Here is a 13165-nt window from a genome sequence, read left to right as displayed (position 1 = left end):
GGCCTCTTGTACTTAAGTCGGCATTGTGACTTTTGTATTATTTTCGGATGCAATTTCTGTATTTCATCGGCAATACGAAGGTCGAAGGGATACAGTAAACCTGAAGCTAAGCATCGGAATCGAAAACTGGACTCACTGGAGAGGTTCAAATCATAGAAAGTGAGAGTGTCAGTCCGCTTGTACTTAAGTCGGCGTTGTGACTTTTGTATTTAATTCGGATGCAATTTCTGTGTTTAATCGTCAATAAGAAGGTCGAAGTGATACAGTAAACCTAAAGTGAAGCATCGGAATCGAAAACTGGACTCACAGGAGAGGTTCAAATCATAGAATGTTAGAGTGTCTGGCCTCTTGTACTTAAGTCGGCATTGTAACTTTTGTATTTAATTCGGATGCAATTTCTGTGTTTCATCGTCAATAAGAAGGTCCAAGGGATACAGTAAACCTGAAGTGAAGCATCGGAATCCAAAACTGGACTCACAGGAGATGTTCAAATCATAGAAAGTTAGAGTGTCAGTCCTCTTGTACTTCAGTCGGCATTTTGGTATTGTATTAAATTCGGATGCAATTTCTGTGTTTCATCGTCGATAAGAACGTCCAAGGGATACCGTAAACCTGAAGTGAAGCATCGGAATCATAAACTGGACTCAAAGGAGGGGTTCAAATCATAGAAAGTTCGAGTGGCAGTCCTCTTGTACTTAAGTCGGCATTGTGCCTTTTGTATTAAATTCGGATGCAATTTCTGTGTTTCATCGTTAATAAGAAGGTCCAAGGGATACAGTAAACCTGAAGTGAAGCATCGGAATTTAAAAGTGGACTCACAGGAGAGGTTCAAATCATAGAAAGTTAGAGAGTCAGACCTCTTGTACTTAAGTCGGCATTGTGACTTTTGTATTATATTCGGATGCAATTTCTGTGTTTCATCGGCAATACTAAGGTCGAAGGGATACAGTAAACCTGAAGTGAAGCATCGGAATCGAAAACTGGACTCACATTAGAGGTTCAAATTATAGAAAGTGAGAGTGTCAGTCCGCATGTACTTAAGTCGGCGTTGTGACTTTTGTATTTAAATCGGATGCAATTTCTGTCTTTCATCGTCAATAACAAGGTCCAAGTGATACAGTAAACCTAAAGTGAAGCATCGGAATCGAAATGTGGACTCACAGGAGAGGTTCAAATCATAGAATGTTAGAGTGTCTGTCCTCTTGTACTTAAGTCGGCATTGTGACTTTTGTGTTGAATTCGGACGCAATTACTGTGTTTTATCGTCAACAAGAAGGTCTAAGGCATACAGTAAACCTGAAGTGAAGCATCGGAATCTAAAACTGTACTCACAGAGAGGTTCAAATCATAGAAAGTTAGAGTGTCAGTCCTCATGTACTTAAGTCGGCATTGTGACTTTTTTATTTAATTCGGATGCAATTTCTGTGCTTCATCGTCAATAAGAAAGTCCAAGGGATACAGTAAACCTGAAGTGAAGCATCGGAATCAAAAACTGGACTCACAGGAGAGGTTCAAATCATAGAAAGTTAGAGTGTCAGTCCTCTTGTACTTAAGTCGGCATTTTGGGTATTGTATTAAATTTGGATGCAATTTCTGTGTTTCATCGTCTATAAGAACGTCCAAGGGATACAGTAAACCCGAAGTGAAGCATCGGATTCTAAAACTGGACTCACAGGAGAGGGTCAAATCATAGAAAGTTCGAGTGGCAGTCCTCTTGTACTTAAGTCGGCATTGTGCCTTTTGTATTAAATTCGGATGCAATTTCTGTGTTTCATCGTTAATCAGAAGGTCCAAGGGATACAGTAAACCTGAAGTGAAGCATCGGAATCTAAAACTGGACTCACAGGAGAGGTTCAAATCATAGAAAGTTCGAGTGTCATTCCTCTTGTACTTAAGGCGGCATTGTGACTTTTGTATTAAATTCGGATGCAATTTCTGTGTTTCATCGTCATTAAGAAGGACCTAGGGATACAGTAAACCTGATGCGAAGCATCGGAATCTAAAACTGGACTTACAGGAGAGGTTAAAATCATAGAAAGTTAGAGTGTCAGTCCTCTTGTACTTCAGTCGGGATTTTGGTATTGTATTAAATTCGGATGCAATTTCTGTGTTTCATCGTCGATAAGAACGTCCAAGGGATACCGTAAACCTGAAGTGAAGCATCGGAATCATAAACTGGACTCACAGGAGGGGTTCAAATTATAGAAAGTTCGAGTGGCAGTCCTCTTGTACTTAAGTCGGCATTGTTTCTTTTGTATTAAATTCGGATGCAATTTCTGTGTTTCATCGTTAATAAGAAGGTCCAAGGGATACAGTAAACCTGAAGTGAAGCATCGGAATCTAAAAGTGGACTCACAGGAGAGGTTCAAATCATAGAAAGTTAGAGAGTCAGACCTCTTGTACTTAAGTCGGCATTGTGACTTTTGTATTATATTCGGATGCAATTTCTGTTTTTCATCGGCAATACGAAGGTCGAAGGGATACAGTAAACCTGAAGTGAAGCATCGGAATCGAAAACTGGACTCACATTAGAGGTTCAAATTATAGAAAGTGAGAGTGTCAGTCCGCATGTACTTAAGTCGGCGTTGTGACTTTTGTATTAAATTCGGATGCAATTTCTGTGTTTCATCGTCAATAAGAAGAACCAAGGGATACAGTAATCCTGAAGTGAAGCATCGGAATCTAAAACTGGACTCACAGGAGAGGTTCAAATCATAGAAAGTTCGGGTGTCATTCCTCTTGTACTTAAGTCGGCATTGTGCTTTTTGTATTAAATTCGGATGCAATTTCTGTGTTTCATCGTCAATGAGAAGGTCCAAGGGATACAGTAAACCTGAAATTAAGCATCGGAATCGAAAACTGGACTCTCAGGAGAGGTTCATATCATAGAAAGTTAGAGTGTCAGTCCTCGTGTACTTAAGTCGGAATTGAGACTTTTGTATTTAATTCAGATGCAATATCTGTGTTTCATCGTCAATAAGAAGGTCCAAGGGAAACAGTAAACCTGAAGTTAAGCATCGAAATCTAAAACTGGACTCACAGGAGAGGTTCAAATCATAGAAAGTGAGAGTGTCAGTCCGCTTGTACTTAAGTCGGCGTTGTGACTTTTGTATTTAAATCGGATGCAATTTCTGTCTTTCATCGTCAATAACAAGGTCCAAGTGATACAGTAAACCTAAAGTGAAGCATCGGAATCGAAATGTGGACTCACAGGAGAGGTTCAAATCATAGAATGTTAGAGTGTCTGTCCGCTTGTACTTAAGTCGGCATTGTGACTTTTTTATTTAATTCGGATGCAATTTCTGTGCTTCATCGTCAATAAGAAAGTCCAAGGGATACAGTAAACCTGAAGTGAAGCATCGGAATCAAAAACTGGACTCACAGGAGAGGTTCAAATCATAGAAAGTTAGAGTGTCAGTCCTCTTGTACTTAAGTCGGCATTTTGGGTATTGTATTAAATTTGGATGCAATTTCTGTGTTTCATCGTCTATAAGAACGTCCAAGGGATACAGTAAATCCGAAGTGAAGCATCGGATTCTAAAACTGGACTCACAGGAGAGGTTCAAATCATAGAAAGTTCGAGTGGCAGTCCTCTTGTACTTAAGTCGGCATTGTGCCTTTTGTATTAAATTCGGATGCAATTTCTGTGTTTCATCGTTAATCAGAAGGTCCAAGGGATACAGTAAACCTGAAGTGAAGCATCGGAATCTAAAACTGGACTCACAGGAGAGGTTCAAATCATAGAAAGTTAGAGAGTCAGACCTCTTGTACTTAAGTCTGCATTGTGACTTTTGTATTATATTCGGATGCAATTTCTATGTTTTATAGGCAATACGAAGATCGAAGGGATACAGTAAACCTGAAGTGAAGCATCGGAATCGAAAACTGGACTCACATTAGAGGTTCAAATTATAGAAAGTGAGAGTGTCAGTCCCCTTGTACTTCAGTCGGCGTTGTGACTTTTGTATTAAATTCGGATGCAATTTCTGTGTTTCATCGTCAATAAGAAGGTCCAAGGGATACAGTAATCCTGAAGTGAAGCATCGGAATCTAAAACTGGACTCACAGGAGAGGTTCAAATCATAGAAAGTTCGAGTGTCATTCCTCTTGTACTTAAGGCGGCATTGTGACTTTTGTATTAAATTCGGATGCAATTTCTGTGTTTCATCGTCATTAAGAAGGACCTAGGGATACAGTAAACCTGATGTGAAGCATCGGAATCTAAAACTGGACTTACAGGAGAGGTTAAAATCATAGAAAGTTAGAGTGTCAGTCTTCTTGTACTTAAGTCGGCATTGTGCCTTTTGTATTAAATTCGGATGCAATTTCTGTGTTTCATCGTCAATGAGAAGGTCCAAGGGATACAGTAAACCTGAAGTTAAGCATCGGAATCGAAAACTGGACTCACAGGAAAGGTTCAAATCATAGAATGTTACAGTATCAGTTCACTTGTACTCAAGTCGGCATTGTGACTTTTGTATTAAATTCGGATGCAATTTCTGAGCTTCGTCGTCAATAAGAAGGTCCAAGGGATTCAGTAAAACTGAAGTGAAGCATCGGAATCTAAAACTGGACTCACAAGAGAGGTTCAAATCATAGAAAGTGAGAGTGTCAGTCCGCGTGTACTTAAGTCGGCGTTGTGACTTTTGTATTTAATTCGGATGCAATTTCTGTGTTTCATCGTCAATAACAAGGTCCAAGTGATACAGTAAACCTAAAGTGAAGCATCGGAATCGAAAACTGGACTCACAGGAGAGGTTCAAATCATAGAATGTTAGAGTGTCTGTTCTCTTGTACTTAAGTCGGCATTGTGACTTTTGTATTGAATTCGGACGCAATTACTGTGTTTTATCGTCAACAAGAAGGTACAAGGCATACAGTAAACCTGAAGTGAAGCATCGGAATCTAAAATTGTACTCACAAGAGAGGTTCAAATCATAGAAAGTTCGAGTGTCAGTCCTCTTGTACTTAAGTCGGCATTGTGACATTTGTATTTAATTCGGATGCAATTTCTGTGCTTCATCGTCAATAAGAAGGTCCAAGGGATACAGTAAACCTGAAGTGAAGCATCGGAATCAAAAACTGGACTCACAGGAGGGGCTCAAATCATAGAAAATTAGAGTGTCAGTCCTCTTGTACTTAAGTCGGCATTTTGGGTATTGTATTATATTTGGATACAATATCTGTGTTTCATCGTCTATAAGAACGTCCAAGGGATACAGTAAACCCGAAGTGAAGCATCGGAATCAAAACCTGGACTCACAGGAGAGGTTCAAATCATAGAAAGTTAGAGTGTCAGTCCTCGTGTACTTAAGTCGGGATTGAGACTTTTGTATTTAATTCGGATGCAATTTCTGTGTTTCATGGTCAATAAGAATGTCCAAGGGATACAGTAAACCTGAAGTTAAGCATCGAAATCTAAAACTGAACCCACAGGAGAGCGTCAAATCTTAGAAAGCTAGAGTGTCAGTCCTCTTGTACTTAAGTCGGCATTGTGCCTTTTGTATTAAATTCGGATGCTATTTCTGTGCTTCATGGTTAATAAGAAGGTCCAAGGGATACAGTAAACCTGAAGTTAAGCATCGGAATCTAAAACTGGACTCACAAGAGATGTTCAAATCATAGAAAGTTAGAGTGTCAGTCTTCTCATACTTAAGTCGGCATTGTCCGTTTTGTATTAAATTCGAATGCAATTTCTTTTTTTCATCGTTAATAAGAAGGTCCAAGGGATACAGTAAACCTGAAGTGAAGCATCGGAAAGTAAAATTGGGCTCACATGAGAGGTTCAAATCATAGAATGTTATAGTGTCTGTCCTCTTGTACTGAAGTCGACATTGTGACTTTTGTATTGAATTCGGACGCAATTTCTGTGTTTCATCGTCACGAAGAAGGTACAAGGCATACAGTACACCTGAAGTGAAGCATCGGAGTCAAAACTGGACTCACAAGATAGGTTCAAATCATAGAAGTTAGAGTGTCAGTCCTCTTGTACTTAAGTCGGCATTGTGACTTTTGTATTAAATTCGGATGCAATTTCTGTGCTTCATCGTCAATAAGAAGGTCCATGGGATACAGTAAACCTGAAGTGAAGCATCGGAATCCAAAACTGGACTCACAGGAGAGGTTCAAATCATAGAAAGTTAGAGTGTCAGTCCTCTTGTACTTAAGTCGGCATTTTTGGTATTGTATTAAATTCGGAAGCAATTTCTGTGTTTCATCGTCTATAAGAACGTCCAAGGGATACAGTAAACCTGAAGTGAAGCATCGGAATCGAAAACTGGACTCACAGGAGAGGTTCAAATCATAGAAAGTTCGAGTGGCAGTCTTCTTGTACTTAAGTCGGCATTGTGCCTTTTGTATTATATTCGGATGCAATTTCTGTGCTTCATCGTTAATAAGAAGGTCCAAGGGATATAGTAAACCTGAAGTGTACCACCGGAATCTATAACTGTACTCACAGAGAGGTTCAAATCATAGAAAGTTAGAGTGCCAGTCCCCTTGTATTTAAGTCGGCATTGCGGTTTTTGTATTAAATTCTTATGCAATTTCTGTGTTTCATCGTCAATAAGAAGGTCCAAGGGATACAGTAATCCTGAAGTGAAGCATCGGAATCTAAAACTGGACTCACAGGAGAGGTTCAAATCATAGAAAGTTCGAGTGTCATTCCTCTTGTACTTAAGGCGGCATTGTGACTTTTGTATTAAATTCGGATGCAATTTCTGTGTTTCATCGTCATTAAGAAGGACCTAGGGATACAGTAAACCTGATGTGAAGCATCGGAATCTAAAACTGGACTTACAGGAGAGGTTAAAATCATAGAAAGTTAGAGTGTCAGTCTTCTTGTACTTAAGTCGGCATTGTGCCTTTTGTATTAAATTCTTATGCAATTTCTGTGTTTCATCGTCAATAAGAAGGTCCAAGGGATACAGTAATCCTGAAGTGAAGCATCGGAATCTAAAACTGGACTCACAGGAGAGGTTCAAATCATAGAAAGTTCGAGTGTCATTCCTCTTGTACTTAAGGCGGCATTGTGACTTTTGTATTAAATTCGGATGCAATTTCTGTGTTTCATCGTCATTAAGAAGGACCTAGGGATACAGTAAACCTGATGTGAAGCATCGGATTCTAAACCTGGACTCACAGGAGAGGTTAAAATCATAGAAAGTTAGAGTGTCAGTCCTCTTGTACGTAAGTCGGCATTGTGCCTTTTGTATTAAATTCGGATGCAACTTCTGTGTTTCATCGTCAATAAGAAGGTTTAAGGGATACAGTAAAGCCGAACTGAAGCATCGGAATCTAAAACTGGACTCACAAGAGATGTTCAAATCATAGAAAGTTAGAGTGTCAGTCTTCTCGTACTTAAGTCGGCATTGTCCGTTTTGTATTAAATTCGAATGCAATTTCTTTTTTTCATCGTTAATAAGAAGGTCCAAGGGATACAGTAAACCTGAAGTGAAGCATCGGAAACTAAAACTGGTCTCACATGAGAGGTTCAAATCATAGAATGTTATAGTGTCTGTCCTCTTGTACTGAAGTCGCTATTGTTACTTTTGTATTGAATTCGGACGCAATTTCTGTGTTTCATCGTCACGAAGAAGGTACAAGGCATACAGTACACCTGAAGTGAAGCATCGGAGTCAAAACTGGACTCACAAGATAGGTTCAAATCATAGAAAGTTAGAGTGTCAGTCCTCTTGTACTTAAGTCGGCATTGTGACTTTTGTATTAAATTCGGATGCAATTTCTGTGCTTCATCGTCAATAAGAAGGTCCATGGGATATAGTAAACCTGAAGTGAAGCATCGGAATCCAAAACTGGACTCACAGGGGAGGTTCAAATCATAGAAAGTTAGAGTGTCAGTCCTCTTGTACTTAAGTCGGCATTGTGACTTTTGTATTATATTCGGATGCAATTTCTGTTTTTCATCGGCAATACGAAGGTCGAAGGGATACAGTAAACCTGAAGTGAAGCATCGGAATCGAAAACTGGACTCACATTAGAGGTTCAAATTATAGAAAGTGAGAGTGTCAGTCCGCATGTACTTAAGTCGGCGTTGTGACTTTTGTATTAAATTCGGATGCAATTTCTGTGTTTCATCGTCAATAAGAAGAACCAAGGGATACAGTAATCCTGAAGTGAAGCATCGGAATCTAAAACTGGACTCACAGGAGAGGTTCAAATCATAGAAAGTTCGGGTGTCATTCCTCTTGTACTTAAGTCGGCATTGTGCTTTTTGTATTAAATTCGGATGCAATTTCTGTGTTTCATCGTCAATGAGAAGGTCCAAGGGATACAGTAAACCTGAAATTAAGCATCGGAATCGAAAACTGGACTCTCAGGAGAGGTTCATATCATAGAAAGTTAGAGTGTCAGTCCTCGTGTACTTAAGTCGGAATTGAGACTTTTGTATTTAATTCAGATGCAATATCTGTGTTTCATCGTCAATAAGAAGGTCCAAGGGAAACAGTAAACCTGAAGTTAAGCATCGAAATCTAAAACTGGACTCACAGGAGAGGTTCAAATCATAGAAAGTGAGAGTGTCAGTCCGCTTGTACTTAAGTCGGCGTTGTGACTTTTGTATTTAAATCGGATGCAATTTCTGTCTTTCATCGTCAATAAGAAGGTCCAAGTGATACAGTAAACCTAAAGTGAAGCATCGGAATCGAAATGTGGACTCACAGGAGAGGTTCAAATCATAGAATGTTAGAGTGTCTGTCCGCTTGTACTTAAGTCGGCATTGTGACTTTTTTATTTAATTCGGATGCAATTTCTGTGCTTCATCGTCAATAAGAAAGTCCAAGGGATACAGTAAACCTGAAGTGAAGCATCGGAATCAAAAACTGGACTCACAGGAGAGGTTCAAATCATAGAAAGTTAGAGTGTCAGTCCTCTTGTACTTAAGTCGGCATTTTGGGTATTGTATTAAATTTGGATGCAATTTCTGTGTTTCATCGTCTATAAGAACGTCCAAGGGATACAGTAAATCCGAAGTGAAGCATCGGATTCTAAAACTGGACTCACAGGAGAGGTTCAAATCATAGAAAGTTCGAGTGGCAGTCCTCTTGTACTTAAGTCGGCATTGTGCCTTTTGTATTAAATTCGGATGCAATTTCTGTGTTTCATCGTTAATCAGAAGGTCCAAGGGATACAGTAAACCTGAAGTGAAGCATCGGAATCTAAAACTGGACTCACAGGAGAGGTTCAAATCATAGAAAGTTAGAGAGTCAGACCTCTTGTACTTAAGTCTGCATTGTGACTTTTGTATTATATTCGGATGCAATTTCTATGTTTTATAGGCAATACGAAGATCGAAGGGATACAGTAAACCTGAAGTGAAGCATCGGAATCGAAAACTGGACTCACATTAGAGGTTCAAATTATAGAAAGTGAGAGTGTCAGTCCCCTTGTACTTCAGTCGGCGTTGTGACTTTTGTATTAAATTCGGATGCAATTTCTGTGTTTCATCGTCAATAAGAAGGTCCAAGGGATACAGTAATCCTGAAGTGAAGCATCGGAATCTAAAACTGGACTCACAGGAGAGGTTCAAATCATAGAAAGTTCGAGTGTCATTCCTCTTGTACTTAAGGCGGCATTGTGACTTTTGTATTAAATTCGGATGCAATTTCTGTGTTTCATCGTCATTAAGAAGGACCTAGGGATACAGTAAACCTGATGTGAAGCATCGGAATCTAAAACTGGACTTACAGGAGAGGTTAAAATCATAGAAAGTTAGAGTGTCAGTCTTCTTGTACTTAAGTCGGCATTGTACCTTTTGTATTAAATTCGGATGCAATTTCTGTGTTTCATCGTCAATGAGAAGGTCCAAGGGATACAGTAAACCTGAAGTTAAGCATCGGAATCGAAAACTGGACTCACAGGAAAGGTTCAAATCATAGAATGTTACAGTATCAGTTCACTTGTACTCAAGTCGGCATTGTGACTTTTGTATTAAATTCGGATGCAATTTCTGAGCTTCGTCGTCAATAAGAAGGTCCAAGGGATTCAGTAAAACTGAAGTGAAGCATCGGAATCTAAAACTGGACTCACAAGAGAGGTTCAAATCATAGAAAGTGAGAGTGTCAGTCCGCGTGTACTTAAGTCGGCGTTGTGACTTTTGTATTTAATTCGGATGCAATTTCTGTGTTTCATCGTCAATAACAAGGTCCAAGTGATACAGTAAACCTAAAGTGAAGCATCGGAATCGAAAACTGGACTCACAGGAGAGGTTCAAATCATAGAATGTTAGAGTGTCTGTTCTCTTGTACTTAAGTCGGCATTGTGACTTTTGTATTGAATTCGGACGCAATTACTGTGTTTTATCGTCAACAAGAAGGTACAAGGCATACAGTAAACCTGAAGTGAAGCATCGGAATCTAAAATTGTACTCACAAGAGAGGTTCAAATCATAGAAAGTTCGAGTGTCAGTCCTCTTGTACTTAAGTCGGCATTGTGACATTTGTATTTAATTCGGATGCAATTTCTGTGCTTCATCGTCAATAAGAAGGTCCAAGGGATACAGTAAACCTGAAGTGAAGCATCGGAATCAAAAACTGGACTCACAGGAGGGGCTCAAATCATAGAAAGTTAGAGTGTCAGTCCTCTTGTACTTAAGTCGGCATTTTGGGTATTGTATTATATTTGGATACAATATCTGTGTTTCATCGTCTATAAGAACGTCCAAGGGATACAGTAAACCCGAAGTGAAGCATCGGAATCAAAACCTGGACTCACAGGAGAGGTTCAAATCATAGAAAGTTAGAGTGTCAGTCCTCGTGTACTTAAGTCGGGATTGAGACTTTTGTATTTAATTCGGATGCAATTTCTGTGTTTCATGGTCAATAAGAATGTCCAAGGGATACAGTAAACCTGAAGTTAAGCATCGAAATCTAAAACTGAACCCACAGGAGAGCGTCAAATCTTAGAAAGCTAGAGTGTCAGTCCTCTTGTACTTAAGTCGGCATTGTGCCTTTTGTATTAAATTCGGATGCTATTTCTGTGCTTCATGGTTAATAAGAAGGTCCAAGGGATACAGTAAACCTGAAGTTAAGCATCGGAATCTAAAACTGGACTCACAAGAGATGTTCAAATCATAGAAAGTTAGAGTGTCAGTCTTCTCATACTTAAGTCGGCATTGTCCGTTTTGTATTAAATTCGAATGCAATTTCTTTTTTTCATCGTTAATAAGAAGGTCCAAGGGATACAGTAAACCTGAAGTGAAGCATCGGAAAGTAAAATTGGGCTCACATGAGAGGTTCAAATCATAGAATGTTATAGTGTCTGTCCTCTTGTACTGAAGTCGCCATTGTGACTTTTGTATTGAATTCGGACGCAATTTCTGTGTTTCATCGTCACGAAGAAGGTACAAGGCATACAGTACACCTGAAGTGAAGCATCGGAGTCAAAACTGGACTCACAAGATAGGTTCAAATCATAGAAGTTAGAGTGTCAGTCCTCTTGTACTTAAGTCGGCATTGTGACTTTTGTATTAAATTCGGATGCAATTTCTGTGCTTCATCGTCAATAAGAAGGTCCATGGGATACAGTAAACCTGAAGTGAAGCATCGGAATCCAAAACTGGACTCACAGGAGAGGTTCAAATCATAGAAAGTTAGAGTGTCAGTCCTCTTGTACTTAAGTCGGCATTTTTGGTATTGTATTAAATTCGGAAGCAATTTCTGTGTTTCATCGTCTATAAGAACGTCCAAGGGATACAGTAAACCTGAAGTGAAGCATCGGAATCGAAAACTGGACTCACAGGAGAGGTTCAAATCATAGAAAGTTCGAGTGGCAGTCTTCTTGTACTTAAGTCGGCATTGTGCCTTTTGTATTATATTCGGATGCAATTTCTGTGCTTCATCGTTAATACGAAGGTCCAAGGGATATAGTAAACCTGAAGTGTACCACCGGAATCTATAACTGTACTCACAGAGAGGTTCAAATCATAGAAAGTTAGAGTGCCAGTCCCCTTGTATTTAAGTCGGCATTGCGGTTTTTGTATTAAATTCTTATGCAATTTCTGTGTTTCATCGTCAATAAGAAGGTCCAAGGGATACAGTAATCCTGAAGTGAAGCATCGGAATCTAAAACTGGACTCACAGGAGAGGTTCAAATCATAGAAAGTTCGAGTGTCATTCCTCTTGTACTTAAGGCGGCATTGTGACTTTTGTATTAAATTCGGATGCAATTTCTGTGTTTCATCGTCATTAAGAAGGACCTAGGGATACAGTAAACCTGATGTGAAGCATCGGAATCTAAAACTGGACTTACAGGAGAGGTTAAAATCATAGAAAGTTAGAGTGTCAGTCTTCTTGTACTTAAGTCGGCATTGTGCCTTTTGTATTAAATTCTTATGCAATTTCTGTGTTTCATCGTCAATAAGAAGGTCCAAGGGATACAGTAATCCTGAAGTGAAGCATCGGAATCTAAAACTGGACTCACAGGAGAGGTTCAAATCATAGAAAGTTCGAGTGTCATTCCTCTTGTACTTAAGGCGGCATTGTGACTTTTGTATTAAATTCGGATGCAATTTCTGTGTTTCATCGTCATTAAGAAGGACCTAGGGATACAGTAAACCTGATGTGAAGCATCGGATTCTAAACCTGGACTCACAGGAGAGGTTAAAATCATAGAAAGTTAGAGTGTCAGTCCTCTTGTACGTAAGTCGGCATTGTGCCTTTTGTATTAAATTCGGATGCAACTTCTGTGTTTCATCGTCAATAAGAAGGTTTAAGGGATACAGTAAAGCCGAACTGAAGCATCGGAATCTAAAACTGGACTCACAAGAGATGTTCAAATCATGGAAAGTTAGAGTGTCAGTCTTCTCGTACTTAAGTCGGCATTGTCCGTTTTGTATTAAATTCGAATGCAATTTCTTTTTTTCATCGTTAATAAGAAGGTCCAAGGGATACAGTAAACCTGAAGTGAAGCATCGGAAACTAAAACTGGTCTCACATGAGAGGTTCAAATCATAGAATGTTATAGTGTCTGTCCTCTTGTACTGAAGTCGCTATTGTTACTTTTGTATTGAATTCGGACGCAATTTCTGTGTTTCATCGTCACGAAGAAGGTACAAGGCATACAGTACACCTGAAGTGAAGCATCGGAGTCAAAACTGGACTCACAAGATAGGTTCAAATCATAGAAAGTTAGAGTGTCAGTCCTCTTG

This window comes from Schistocerca americana, chromosome 10 (genome assembly GCF_021461395.2).
Source record: "Schistocerca americana isolate TAMUIC-IGC-003095 chromosome 10, iqSchAmer2.1, whole genome shotgun sequence".
NCBI classification, from domain to species: domain Eukaryota; kingdom Metazoa; phylum Arthropoda; class Insecta; order Orthoptera; family Acrididae; genus Schistocerca; species Schistocerca americana.
The sequence above is the reverse complement of the archived record's forward strand: the minus strand, read 5'-3'. Positions refer to the sequence as shown.